The sequence below is a fragment of the Notechis scutatus genome, chromosome 2, assembly GCF_049901735.1.
Source record: "Notechis scutatus isolate UNSWTSFEM ecotype Mainland chromosome 2, rNotScu1.2, whole genome shotgun sequence".
NCBI lineage: Eukaryota > Metazoa > Chordata > Lepidosauria > Squamata > Elapidae > Notechis > Notechis scutatus.
This window is the reverse complement of record NC_142010.1, coordinates 29,720,817-29,733,863: the sequence shown is the minus strand read 5'-3', so window position 1 is coordinate 29,733,863 and position 13,047 is coordinate 29,720,817. Positions and strand designations below refer to the sequence as shown.

Genomic DNA, 13,047 nt, shown 5'->3' with positions numbered 1-13,047 from the left:
TTGGGTTTTACTATTCCTCACCCTCTTTCGTACTTGGCATAGAGTTTATTATCCCTAAAGGATACAATGCAACGCTGTATTTCTCAGTCTTGGCAGTCTTAAGATGTATAGACTTTAAGTTCCAGAATTCTCCAGCCAGCATGCTGACCAGGGAATTCTGGGAGTTGACGTCCACAAACCTTAAGGTTTGAGAAACCGTGGGGTAATGGGTAGGTAGAGGAAACCATCCACACTGTATTTAATTCATAGATTAAGGAAATTCAGATGATAATCAAGAATAGGAGCTATTTAAAAAATAATTTTGCAACCTTTTCAGGATTTTCAGCTGCGGGAAGGAAGATTTGTAAGCTTGCTTCATATTTGGAGTTGTTGTGTAAATATGTTCACAGGAATTGCAAATGCTTTACACAAATCTGACAGCTACTATAAAAGACTTTGGGGCATTTATTTTCCTTCTTGTGTTGCCGAATTCCTAGAAATAGCTGGAATCTTGTATACCTTAGTTTAAGCCTCAGTTCAGAGGTTTTTTTGTCTTGCTTCATAGTGTGATAAATTGTTCTCTTTCTTGAGAGGGGCAGGTTTTTTCTTTCTTTTATAATCTGCAAGGAATCTTTGAGTGGTAAAGTAGATTTTTGTCTTCTAGAGTAGGAAATGTATAGGCTGTTAATATTCTAACAACTCGCAATGGCTTTTTAAGCTCTTTCCTCCTGGATAGCTTGTAGCATCTCTGTCAGCACATCTTTTTCCACACCCAAACAGCTGCCACCAAAATAGGTTGTAAAATAAAAACAGATGATAATGCTTTGCTGCCTGTATGATTTAACTGTATAGTCTAATGGAAGAGAGCATGAAAAAACACAGGAAGTCATGTCCCCCGAATAATTTCTACGGTCTCCTCTTGTCTCTCCTTTTGTCGTTCTATGTTGCAAGGGAAATAAGTGGAGTAGCAATAGCACTTAGACTTATATACTGCTTCACAAGGCTTTTTACAGCCCTCTCTAAGCCATTTACAGAGTCAGCATAATTGCCCCCAACAATCTGGGTCCTCATTTTACCAACCTCGGAAGGATGGAAGGCTGAGTCAACCTTGAGCCTGGTGAGATTTGAACTGCCTAATTGCAGTCAGCCGGCAATCAGCAGAAGTAGCCTGCAGTACTGCATTCTAACCACTGCACCACTGCGGCTTTTAGTAATTAGAATTGCAGGTCCCCAACTATGAACCTTGGTGCCTTGGGGTGCCTCAGTGGTAAAACAGAATGGTTTTGTGACCCACTTGATTTTAGGACCTTTTTGTGGTGGTTGTTCAACAAACTCAGTAGTCACAATGCAGTGCACTATGGGCATGATTTTGCCAAAAACAAGAAATCAGCTCTATCAGATTACCATGGAGGCCTCGGCCATCAGAACTTTGAATTTGGGTCACTATGCAAGTAGTCGGAATTTGAGGACTTCCTGAACTTAGCACTACCAATCCCCATGTATGTCACGGAGCCTAGGAACATGCATTCCATGTAAATCAAAAGGGTTAAGATTCCTCTGGACTTGAACTAGGCACCTCTCGTATGGATCGTTCTTTTCCTTGACGTCTCCTTTTGAAACCGTTGGAATCCCTTTGACATAGTGCAATGGAAATTCAGGGGCACATTTTTTTAGCCGTAGTTTGAGTGACCAAAATAAAATGGTTTTACCTTGTTTCTTTGGGCTTTTGCTGAGTTTTAAATGTTGGATAGAAGATTGGGCATTTTTCTCCTGTTTTTTAATTATTATTTTATTATGCCTTCCCTACCCTGCCCGTTGTGATTTTATTGTTTTGTTCAGTACAGCCTAGGGCTGCAAACATTTCTTTCACAATCAATGCATGAACAATCCGGAGAGTAGAAAATACTACCATTTTGCTGACTCAAAAAATACCAACATTTCTCTGTAGCCTGATCAGGTGGAAATTGTGTCTTTCTACATCTTATGTCACAATTTGAACTTCAGTCGAATGGCCCTCCATCCTACATATTCTTAAGGTCCAGTCCCACAATTGTTTGGGAATGTCAGACACAAACAACCAGACTTACACATGTAGAGTTCAAACTAGTTAATTTATTGTTCTATGCCTATTGCGCAGGAATCTCCCCAGGCTGGCAGCTTTCACTTGAAAAAGCCCAGATAAGGCTCAAAGGAGGGATCAGACCTTGCCCCCTTGTGTAACAGGGGGAGAGGCCTAACTTCAGTAGTTGCACAGTGGGCTGATCCACCCTTCCTGCTTGCTCCAGGATCAGAAGGGGCCTCCTACTCTTTTGAGATGACCAGGTTGAGCGTGAGAGGGTGAGTGTCAAACACATCATAAGCCACAATTCTCTGCGTGTCCACAAAGACATCTAAGTCCAGCCTGCCTTCAATGCCTCTCTTTATCTCCTGCTCATTTCCCTTAATGGCCATTTGGTCAGATTTCTTACAGAGAGCTTAAGCTTGCAATAAGTCTTTATACCCACTTGAACTGCCCGAATCTCTTGATTTCCCTGGTGCTTGACAGAATGATGTTGTCCTCATCCCATTTATGGTCTACTGGAGTGGTGACTTCCACCAACATTTTTTGACTCCACAACAAAAGTAGTGGTTTTTGTCCATAATAGAATGTTAATAGAATGTTAATAGAAGCAGAGCAGCTCCATCCATTTTGCTGCTGTTCTTCATTCCATCGTGCACAAATGCCAGTTGACTGTTGTGTGGCCCAAGTCCTTCCTCTTTGCTCCTGACTGTCATTTCACGCTTGTCTGCTGGCTGCAAAAGCCTGATTTTTTTCAAGGTGGTTAGTTGCAAGGGAGCTTGAAAGTTTTCTAATGGCAACCTCCTCTCAATGCAAGAATCGATGTACCATTCTGGATAAATACCATTTTATTCATGGCGCACGCACAGCCTTGGAAGGCAGACCTTCCTTCATTGGTAGGACAGGTCAATACAGATAGTCCTCAACTTGCAACCATTGGCTTAGTGACTGTTCAAAGTAACAACAGCACTGCAAAATGGGATTTAGGACAGTTTTTCACATTTAAGACCATTGCAGCATCCCCTTGGTCATTTGATCAAAATTCAGTTGCTTGGCAACTGAATGGTATTTGAAGAAGAGCCTCTAAATTTGGCTGTGAGTAAAGCACTGTATCCTGTCAATTGAATGTGGAACATAAATCCATTTAATACATAGTATATTAAATATAGATGCAATGCCTGAAGAGAACGGTTTTCAATCAGTGTTATCTGCTCTAACATACCAGTGAAACGTGGACACTAACCTCACAGTTGATACAAAAGCTACCAGTGGTGCAAAGTGTCATGAAAAGATGCTCAGCATCACAAGACAAGATAGAAAAACCCACGCATGGATTAGAGAACAAATAAAGTTACGATATCATCAAGAGAATAAAAGAATTGAAATGGAAATGAGCTGGTCTCATAGCAAGAAGAAATGATGTCAGGAGGACCAAAGCAATTGTAGAATGGATCCCACTTGATTAAAAAGCATCCTGCCACACGCTTTTATCTTTCTTGGTGACTTCAATCTACCTCATATTAACTGGACCCTTAACGAATATACAACTGAACCCACACATGCAACCTTCTACAGTGCAGTAACAAATCTGGGACTAGAACAACTAGAAACCAACAACACTAGACTTAACAACTGCCTCGATCTCATCTTCTGCAATAGTTTGAATTCAATTTACGGAATACAAATTAAAGAACCCTTTTCCAACAGTGACCACAACATGATTGACTTTTGTCTCAACATACGTCCACACAAAAATCATCACAACGACGGAATCCCTAATTATAACTTCAAAAAAGGCAACTATGATCTTATAAACAACGATCTCTCATCCCTTGATTGGCAATTTCTATTCTCTGGATGCAATACTGTAGAAGACCTTTACAACATATTTTTACTTGAAGTCAAAAGAGTCATCAAATTATGTGTACCATTAACAACTCCCAAAACCAGAAAAAGCAAATTACCCAAAACAATAAGGAAGCTTCAATCCAAAAAGAAATCACTTTGGCGGAAAAACAAATCTGGTCACGTTGCCAACTTCAAAAGCCGATACAAAAATTTATGCCACCAGATAAAAACTGAATGCACCAATTATCACATTAAACAAGAAGAAAACCTTCTATGCACCAATTCCACCCATGCTTTCTACAATTTTATAAACAACAAAATAAAAGACTCAAGATCCATCCCACTCCTGAAAGGACCTAATGGTAAAGACTGCAACAACGACACTTTTAAAGGCAACCTCTTTAACACATTCTTTGGCTCAGTATTTGTAAACAGCAATGGATCATGCCCAGTATTTCCTAGTCAAACCACAGACAACTACAATGATCTAATACATATCGATTTTACAGAAGACATTGTTGAAAAAGCACAAAAGCACTGCGCAATCTAAAACCATCTCTATCTGTTGGACCGGACAGAATATGTGCCTACTTCTTAAAAAAGCTACTCACTGCCATAGCCAAACCACTAAGCATAATCTTTGAAAAAACTTTCAAGACCAGCTCCTTGCCAAAACTATGGTCACAAGCCATGATCATCCCCATCTTCAAAAAGGGAGACCCCAACCTAGTTGAAAATTACAGACCAATCTCTTTATGTTGCATCACCTGTAAAGTCATGGAATCAATTATTAACCAATCCATCATCCTCCACTTAGAAACAAACAACCTACTCTCTAATAAACAATTTGGTTTTAGGAAAAAAACTATCATGTAATCAACTCTTACACTGCAAAAACATATGAACTACACAACTCGATCAGGGCAAAGCAATAGACGCAATCTACATAGACCTCTGTAAAGCCTTTGATTCAGTGGTACATGACAAACTACTCCTAAAACTAAAATTTTACAGTATCTCTGGACACCTGCATAACTGGATAGAAGCATTCCTGTCAAACAGACAACAAATGGTCAAAATTGGGAGCGTCCTATCAAATTCTGTACCTGTCAACAGTGGTGTTCCCCAAGGCAGTGTTCTAGGACCAGCTCTCTTCATACCCTACATAAATGACCTCTGTGATCATATCAAGAGCAACTGCGTTCTCTTCATTGATGATGTAAAGCTATTCAACACCACAGACAATACTGCTACCCTTCAAAAAGACCTTGACTATGTATCAGAATGGTCAATCAAATAGCAACTTCAAATCTCAACAAATAAATGCTCTGTCCTACATATTGGCAAAAAAAACCAGAAAATAAAATACAGCCTGAATAGTCAAGACCTTGTTGATGATTCAGACTCTGTCAAGGATCTTGGAGTACTCATCTCAAATGACCTAAGTGCTAGAGCCCACTATAACTACATAGCCAAAAAGGCGTTAAGAGTTGTTAACCTAATCTTATGCAGCTTTTTCTCTGGTAATATTACACTAATAATTAGAGCATACAAAACATTTGCTAGACCAATACTTGAATACAGCTCATCAGTCTGGAATCCACATTACCTATCTGATATTAACACAGTTGAGAAAGTCCAGAAATATTTCACAAGAAGAGTTCTCCACTCCTCTACTCATTGCAGAATACCTTATGCCACCAGACTCGAAATTCTAGACCTAGAAAACCTAGAACTACGCCGCCTTCGGTCCGATCTAAGTATAGTATATAAAATCATACATTGCAATGTCCTACCTGTCAATGAATACTTCAGCTTCAACCATAACAACACAAAAGCAAACAATAGATACAAACTCAAGGTTAATTGCACTAAACTTGATTGCAGGAAATACGACTTCAGCAACAGAGTGGCCAATGTCTGGAATACTCTACCTGACTCTGTGGTTTTTTTTCCCCAAACCCCAAAAACTTTAACCTTAGACTGTCTACTGTTGACCTCACCCCTTTCCTAAGAGGTCTGTAGGGGGCGTGCATAAGAGCACCAATGTGCCTACCGTCCCTGTCTTATTGTTTCTTTTATATTTTTTTCTTATATGTATCCATGTATTCATAACTATGTTTTTACTTGTACCTATTATCTTGTAAGCAATTGACAAATAAAAATAAACTAAAAAATAAATAAAATTCAAAAAAACATTAGAGAAAGAGACCTAAAACAAGATGGATCGATGACATCAGCAAGTATTGCAGGCAGGGGTGGGCTGCTACTGGTTTGCCCCAGTTCAGGGGAACTGGTTGTTAATTTTATGGCCAGTTCAGCTGGCTGGCCCTGCCCACCCCACCCTTCCAGGAGTCCTCATGCAGCCCATTTTGGATCCCGGGTAAGTGCAGGGTCCACGCAGAGGCTCAGGGAGGGCAAAAAAAAGGGCCTCCGGAGAGCCTCTGGAGCCCAGGGAGGCCATTTTCGCTGTCCCAGAGGCTTGAGGAAAGCCTCTGGAGCCCAGGGAGGCCAAAAAACAGGCCTCCTGGAGGCTCCAGAAGGCCAGAAACAGGCCCGTTTCCAGCTTCCAGAGGGCCTCTAGGGCCTGGGGAGGCCCTTTCGGCCCTTTTGGCCCTTTCGGAGGCTCAAGAAAAGCCTCCGGAGCCCAGGGAGGGTGCAGGAGCCCAGGGAGGTCACACCCACTATGACCACACCCACCCAGCAACCAGGTAGAGAGCCGGTTGCTAAATTTTTTGAAGCCTACCCCTGATTGCAGGCCCAATTGGCGCTAAACGTCCTATGACATCCACAAATTTATCCTTCCTGACAGAAATCAAGACATGTCACCTCATTAGCTCTCTTTTATATTAATAATAATTCTCAAACACTTTGCAAATGGTGCACCTTAATTGGGAAGTGCACTGATTTCCTATGTGTATGTTGGTATGTGTATATAAATGTACATATTGTATGCAAGTGTGTATAAAAACACACAGAAACCAGGCTTCTAGAAAGCTTGTGGAAAATAATACTGCCATAATATAATGTCTTGCAACAATAAAGCAGAAAGATCTGGCTTGATTATATGTCTGAACTTTTAAATTTGCAGCCTTTTTTCACCATTTCATGCTTCATGGCCATTGGTTTATTTGTTATTTAAAAAGGGGGGAAAAAGAAGAACACAAAGAGATGGAATTTCCTCTCTTTGACAGAATAAAAAGGTTTATCGGCCCAATTGTGAAACCTATTATAATGGTTCTTTCTGCAATATTAATGTTATGGGCTTTCATCAGAAAACACAATGGAATTGTTTTGTTTTCATGAAAAACCTTTTCTATTTTGCAATCAAATTCCTCTTTGCTATTTGTCACTGGGCTGCCCATTTTCCAGTCTCACCCTTTCATAACAAGATTTTTTTATTGGCTTAAATGCTACTATATTCCTTCTAGAAAATGTTATTTTTGTGTGTGTGGGAATAGGGAGTTACTCTAATATTTTGTTAATTCATTCAAGCTGACTCATTTCTCTCCCCAGTTTTTCAAAAGACATGTTTCTTCATTTTTTAATAAAAATCTCCCTCCTATAATCAAGAAAATCACATATTTCCCCAGCATGTGAGGAAGATAATCAGAATGTCAAATATATATATTTTAATGTGGTTTCTTGACCAAGTATTTCATCTATTTCTCTTGTATCTTGTAGATTTAGGATTTGTGTGTGTTTGTGTGTGTGTGCATATATGTGGCATATATGTGCGTGTGTGTGTGGTGTCGGGCCACTGTGTTCTTTGGCAGCCTGGTTTCCTTTTACTACTAACTCTTCCAAGTGTAATTGCTTTGTCCCATAAATTCCTGTAAAGGCATGACATGGGCAAAATAAGTGATGCAATAATAAGATGCAGTTTTGTGATAGTTCCTTCCAGTGACATGGCTGGTGACTATATAGATACCCCCTGCATTTGACAACATCTTCAGAAATGATTTACCATTGCCGCCTTCCCAAGGCAAGGCCATACATTGGCAGTTGTTTACCAACTGCCAATGTGCAGTCATGTGATCTAAGTTCAAAACTGAATCTTATACATATCCATTTCATCCATCCATTTCATAACCATGTTTATACTTATACCTGTTATCCAATAATCAAATAAATAAATAAATAAATAAATTTAAATGGTTGTAAGTGGCTGGTTGTAAGTTGAGAACTACCCTGTAAGGTAGAATTGCAGAATTTGTTAATTCTGCAATTGAGTCCATTTCTCACTTCATAATAAACATTTGTAAAGTTCATAAGGCCGTTATATTCAATCATGCCTTTTGCCTTGAATGACTATGGGCAAAGACAGTAGCTAGGTATATTATTCTGTATTACAATTGATGTTACTTTTGGATAGCCAGTTCAGCCTAGTGATTAAGTCACCAGGAAGAAACTGGAAGACTATGAGTTCTAGTCCTGCCTTAGCTGGGTGACCTTGAGACAGTTACTTTGTCTTAGCCCTAGAAAGGAGCTAATGGCAAACTGCCATATTCTGAAATCTTACCAAGACACCAGTCATCATTAATCATAAACTGACTCAAAGGCATGTGTACATGCACACACACTTTCCTCCCCACTCAAATCAATCTTCTTTGGTCACTGAGAATATTCTTTGAATGGATAGTTGACACTTATTGTTAAATATACAATGATTTTCAGCAGATGTTTTTATTATTTGTTCCTGTCCATATCATCCTGAATTTAATCCAAACCAGGATTTATTTTACATTGAGTTCTCAAGGAAGAAAGATGATTTGTTGTCTTTTGAAATTTGCTTGCTTGGATTTGAAAACCCTCGTTTTAATGAGCGTAACAGATTTCATCTTTTGAGGAAGAAAGAGTATTACTTTTCACGATAGGTTTTTATTATTTTTTACTGTATTGGAATCCAAAGGCCAGACTGGATGTGCTATTAATTTGTGAATGCAATTAATATGTGCATTTTTGGAGGAAAAAGCATCAGGAGATGCTTTAATGGCATTGGTATTACTTGCTCCTCCTTACAAAAAGCAGGATACTAACTCATATTGCTTTGGGAAAAAGATGCCAGTGCATTTCTAATGGCCCTTAGACATCCCCTCAGCTGCTATTCCCATTATGTGCACATTAGTTGCATGGATGCAATTAGTGTTTAATGTGGATAGCTTCCCTCATGTGTGCAATATATGATACGGTACTTCTCTATTTTTTTCTCTCCTTTAGGTTATTTGTTGGATTTATAGCCTGCTTTTCCTCAAAGTGGCATACATTTGTGCTTTTTTCTCTCTCAATTTCTTTTCCCCCTAAGAATCAACAGTAAAAAATAATAATCATAATATCATTCAGTGTAGTTTTTCTAGCTCAGAGGGACTTAAATGCAAAGCTTCCTGGTCTGACCTTCCATCATGTAGGATTTTAAAATAAAATCACATTCAAATGAAGCATCCTTATAGAATAGAATAGAATTCTTTATTGGCCAAGTATGATTGGACACACAAGGAATTTGTCTTGGTGCAAATGCTCTCAGTGTACATAAAAAAGATACATTCATCAAGAGTCAAGAATCATAAGGTACAACACAATAGTCATAGGGTACAATAAGCAATCAAATCATACTAGGAAACAGTCAATATAGATTGACAAGTGACAAAGTTACAGTCATACAGTCACAAGTGGGAGGGGATGGGTGATAAGGAGTAATGAGAAGAAAGTTAATAGTAATAGTAGTGCAGACTTTGTAAACAGTTGGATAGTGTTGAGGGAATTATTTGTTTAGCAGAGTGATGGCTTTCAGGAAAAAACTGTTCTTGTGTCTAGTTGTTCTGGTGTACAGTGCTCTGTAGCGTCATTTTGAGGGAAGGAGTTGAAACAGTTTATGTCCGGGAGGTGAGGAGCCTGTAAATATTTTCACAGCCCTCTTTTTGACTCATGCAGTATACAGGTCCTCAATTGAAGGCAGGTGGGTAGTAATTGTTTTTTCTGCAGTCCTAATTATCCTCTGAAGTCTGTGTCTCTCCTGTTGGGTTGCAGAACCAAACCAGACAGTTATAGAGGTGCAGATGACAGACTCAATCATTCCTCTGTAGAACTGTATCAGCAGCTCCTTGGGCAGTTTGAGCTTTCTGAGTTGGCGCAGAAAGAACATTCTTTGTTGTGCTTTTTTTGATGACGTTTTTGATGTTAAGTGTTATTTGTTTTAAGGTCTCTGTAAAATGGTGATGGTATTGTTATTCCCTTACTGTATGTTTTACATATTTATCCTTGATCAATCACTACTCGAAACAGTAATCAGAATGTGCTGTCTTAATTGTGGTGCCGTAGGGTTCCTTTAATGTTTCTCCTTGTTTGTCAAATCCTCTCTTCCCTGCTTAGAATCCAGTGTCCTACAGACATTTTCATTTTTAGTTGAGTCTGATATATATATATATATATATATATATATATATATATATATATATATATATATATATATATATATATATATATATATATATATATATATATATATATATATATATATATTTTGCTGGATAAGATCAAGTCTCACTTAATTGGTAGTGATTTGCCAGGAGACTTTTAAACATTCCAGGGCACTCTCAGTCTTCCTCTTACCACTGATTTTGTTAAGTGATGAGGGCCATAGAAGAACCTGAACTGAATAATAAACAAATACAGGTACTGGCAAATGCAAGACTGAAACTGAAATAAATCCACAGCAAATATTCCCTCTAGTTCTGACTGTCTCCTTCTAGCTTTTGCTTTAAAAGACAGCTACAGCGGGCTAAGCTATTTTATTTGCTTTTTTCTTCCTAGCAGAGAGGGAAGAAATGGCCATGTCAAATGCTTCAAACAACCTCAGATGGTTTAAGAAGTACACATACTCTATACTGAAATTTTAATGTATGTGTAAGGCAATAATAGCTTGCATGACCCATAAGAGTTCATGTAATGTCAGCCATTCAGAAATCCCAGGTTTAGATGTTAACCAACCCAGGCCATGGAAGCTCACAGAGTGACTTTGGGTCAGCCGTTCTCTTTTAGCCCAGACTGCTTCATAGGGTTTGATTGATGAGGGTGAAAAAGGAGAGTGAGAACGTTGGCTTGAAATTCAACATTGAAAGAACTAAGATCATGGCATCCAGCCCCATCATTTCCTGGCAAATAGAAGGGGAAGAAATGGAAGCAGGGACAGATTTTGCTTCCTTGGGCCCCAGGATCACTGCAGATGGCGACTGCTGTCATGAAATTCAAAAATGCTTTCTCCTGGGGAGGAAAGCTATGGTAAACCTACACAGTATATTAAAAAGCAGACACGTTACTTTCCCGACAAAGCTTTGCATAGTCAAAGCTATGGTTTCACAATATGGCTGTGAGAGTTGGATCATAAGGAAGGCTGAGAGCCAAAGAATTGATACTTTCAAATTGTGGTGCTGGGGAAGACTCTTGAAAGTCCCTTGGACTGCAAGGAGATCAAATTGGTCAATCTTAAAGGAAACCAAGCTTCACTGTCTTTCAGAAGGACAGATAGTAAAGTTGAAGTTCAAACACTTCAGACTCCAGATCTGGAGCCCTAATATCAATCCAGTAAGGAATGATGCTATATATTCCTTTGGGCAAATTTTCTACTGAGCTTTCTTCTTTTGTTCTGATTCACAGATTCATTTCTTCCCACCCCTTTCTCTCCCCCTTACTACTTTTAGTAACATATAGGTCAGGGGTTTCAAACTTGATTTCATTGAGGGCGTATCAGGGTTGTGTTTGACCTCAGGGGGCTGGGGTGGGTGTGCCCAGGGTGGGTGTGGCCAGCTCAACATCACTCGTGTCAGGGGCACCTGTGGTGGCCTGAGCACTCTCCCAGTGAAAACGGGCTCCCAAGCTCTGTTTTCGGCTGCAACCCTCTGCTAGGGAAAATGGAGCTCAGGAGGGCTCCCCGCAGCCCTCGCAAGCTCCATTTTCGGCTGTGATGGCCTCCTGCAACCTTCTACCAGTGAAAACAGAGCTCAGAAGGGCCATATGCATACCTCCCGAGCTCCGTTTTCATTGACAGAGACACCACGGGCCAGTCCTTTGCTGTTTCCAGGGACGCCCCACAGGCCAGATGTAAATACCCCATGGGCCAGATCCAGCCCTCTGGCCATGAGTTTGACACCCCTGATATAGGTGATCCCACTTAGATTTATCAACAGCAGATTGAATAGTTGTGTCTACCCAAATTCTTGCAAGTCTTGTGCCCTTGAGTTTCTTGGATGCAACGGAAGAATCTGACCTTACGTGCAGTGATGATAAACTGGCAATGTTTTTTGCAAGTGTCTATTGAACTTTAGGATTGAAACATTCATGCCCTGTTGCAGTCAATGCATTGATAAACAAATGTATTGGAAAACGATGATGTATTATTCATATTTGGTTGAAAATATTAAAAAAAAACTTTTGGCAATAAATTCTTTTCTAAAATTTTATTATGCTTGTGGCGATTAAATATTTGTGAAAGTTATTTCTACCAAATCCTCTTGTAAAAATCTGAAGTGACACTCATACATCAGCATATGTATGAAATCTCTTCATGTTAGGTGCGCTCAGTTAGAGCTCCAGAGACAACATTATGTTAATTGCTGCCCGAAACTTCTACCTGCTGTCACGTTTCTTATTAACATTGACTAGGTTCCTATTACTGTTTAAATAATCAGAATGAATTTCTGTTGTCATTGCTGAAACAAAGGGATTTCAGTTCTAATTTACCAAAATGCCATAAGCAAAATGTGTTAGAAAGAGGGACAGACAGTACTGTTGTTGGGTAAATGTTTGCAGTGATTCGTTGGACTTTGATTGCTTCATTAAGTATTGATGACAAAAGTGTGTAAACTTATCTGAATTGACAGAACCTCTTATAATAAGTAGTAAAAAAATTATAGTCATTGAATATTCCCATCTTCATTTCCTCTGTACTTTGATCTTGAGCTGTCAGCACCTTCCACATCAGCACGAACAATCACAAGTTTGGAGAAAAGGATGTGGGCATGGTTGGAATTTGAAGAACATGTTTATTAGGCATACAGGTAGTCCTCAATTTACAGCCACAACTGAACCCAACATTTCTGTTGCTAAATGAGACAGGTGTTAAGTGAATTGTATGACTTTTCTCACCTCAGTTGTCAAGTGAATCA

At 39.3% G+C, this 13,047-nt stretch overlaps 1 protein-coding gene across 2 annotated transcripts in view; it reads left to right on the top strand.

Annotated features, from left to right (window-relative positions):
• FHIT (fragile histidine triad diadenosine triphosphatase) overlaps positions 1-13,047 on the top strand; it is a 964,256-nt gene that overhangs the window by 392,588 nt on the left and 558,621 nt on the right. The gene's annotated exons all lie outside the window — the stretch shown is intronic.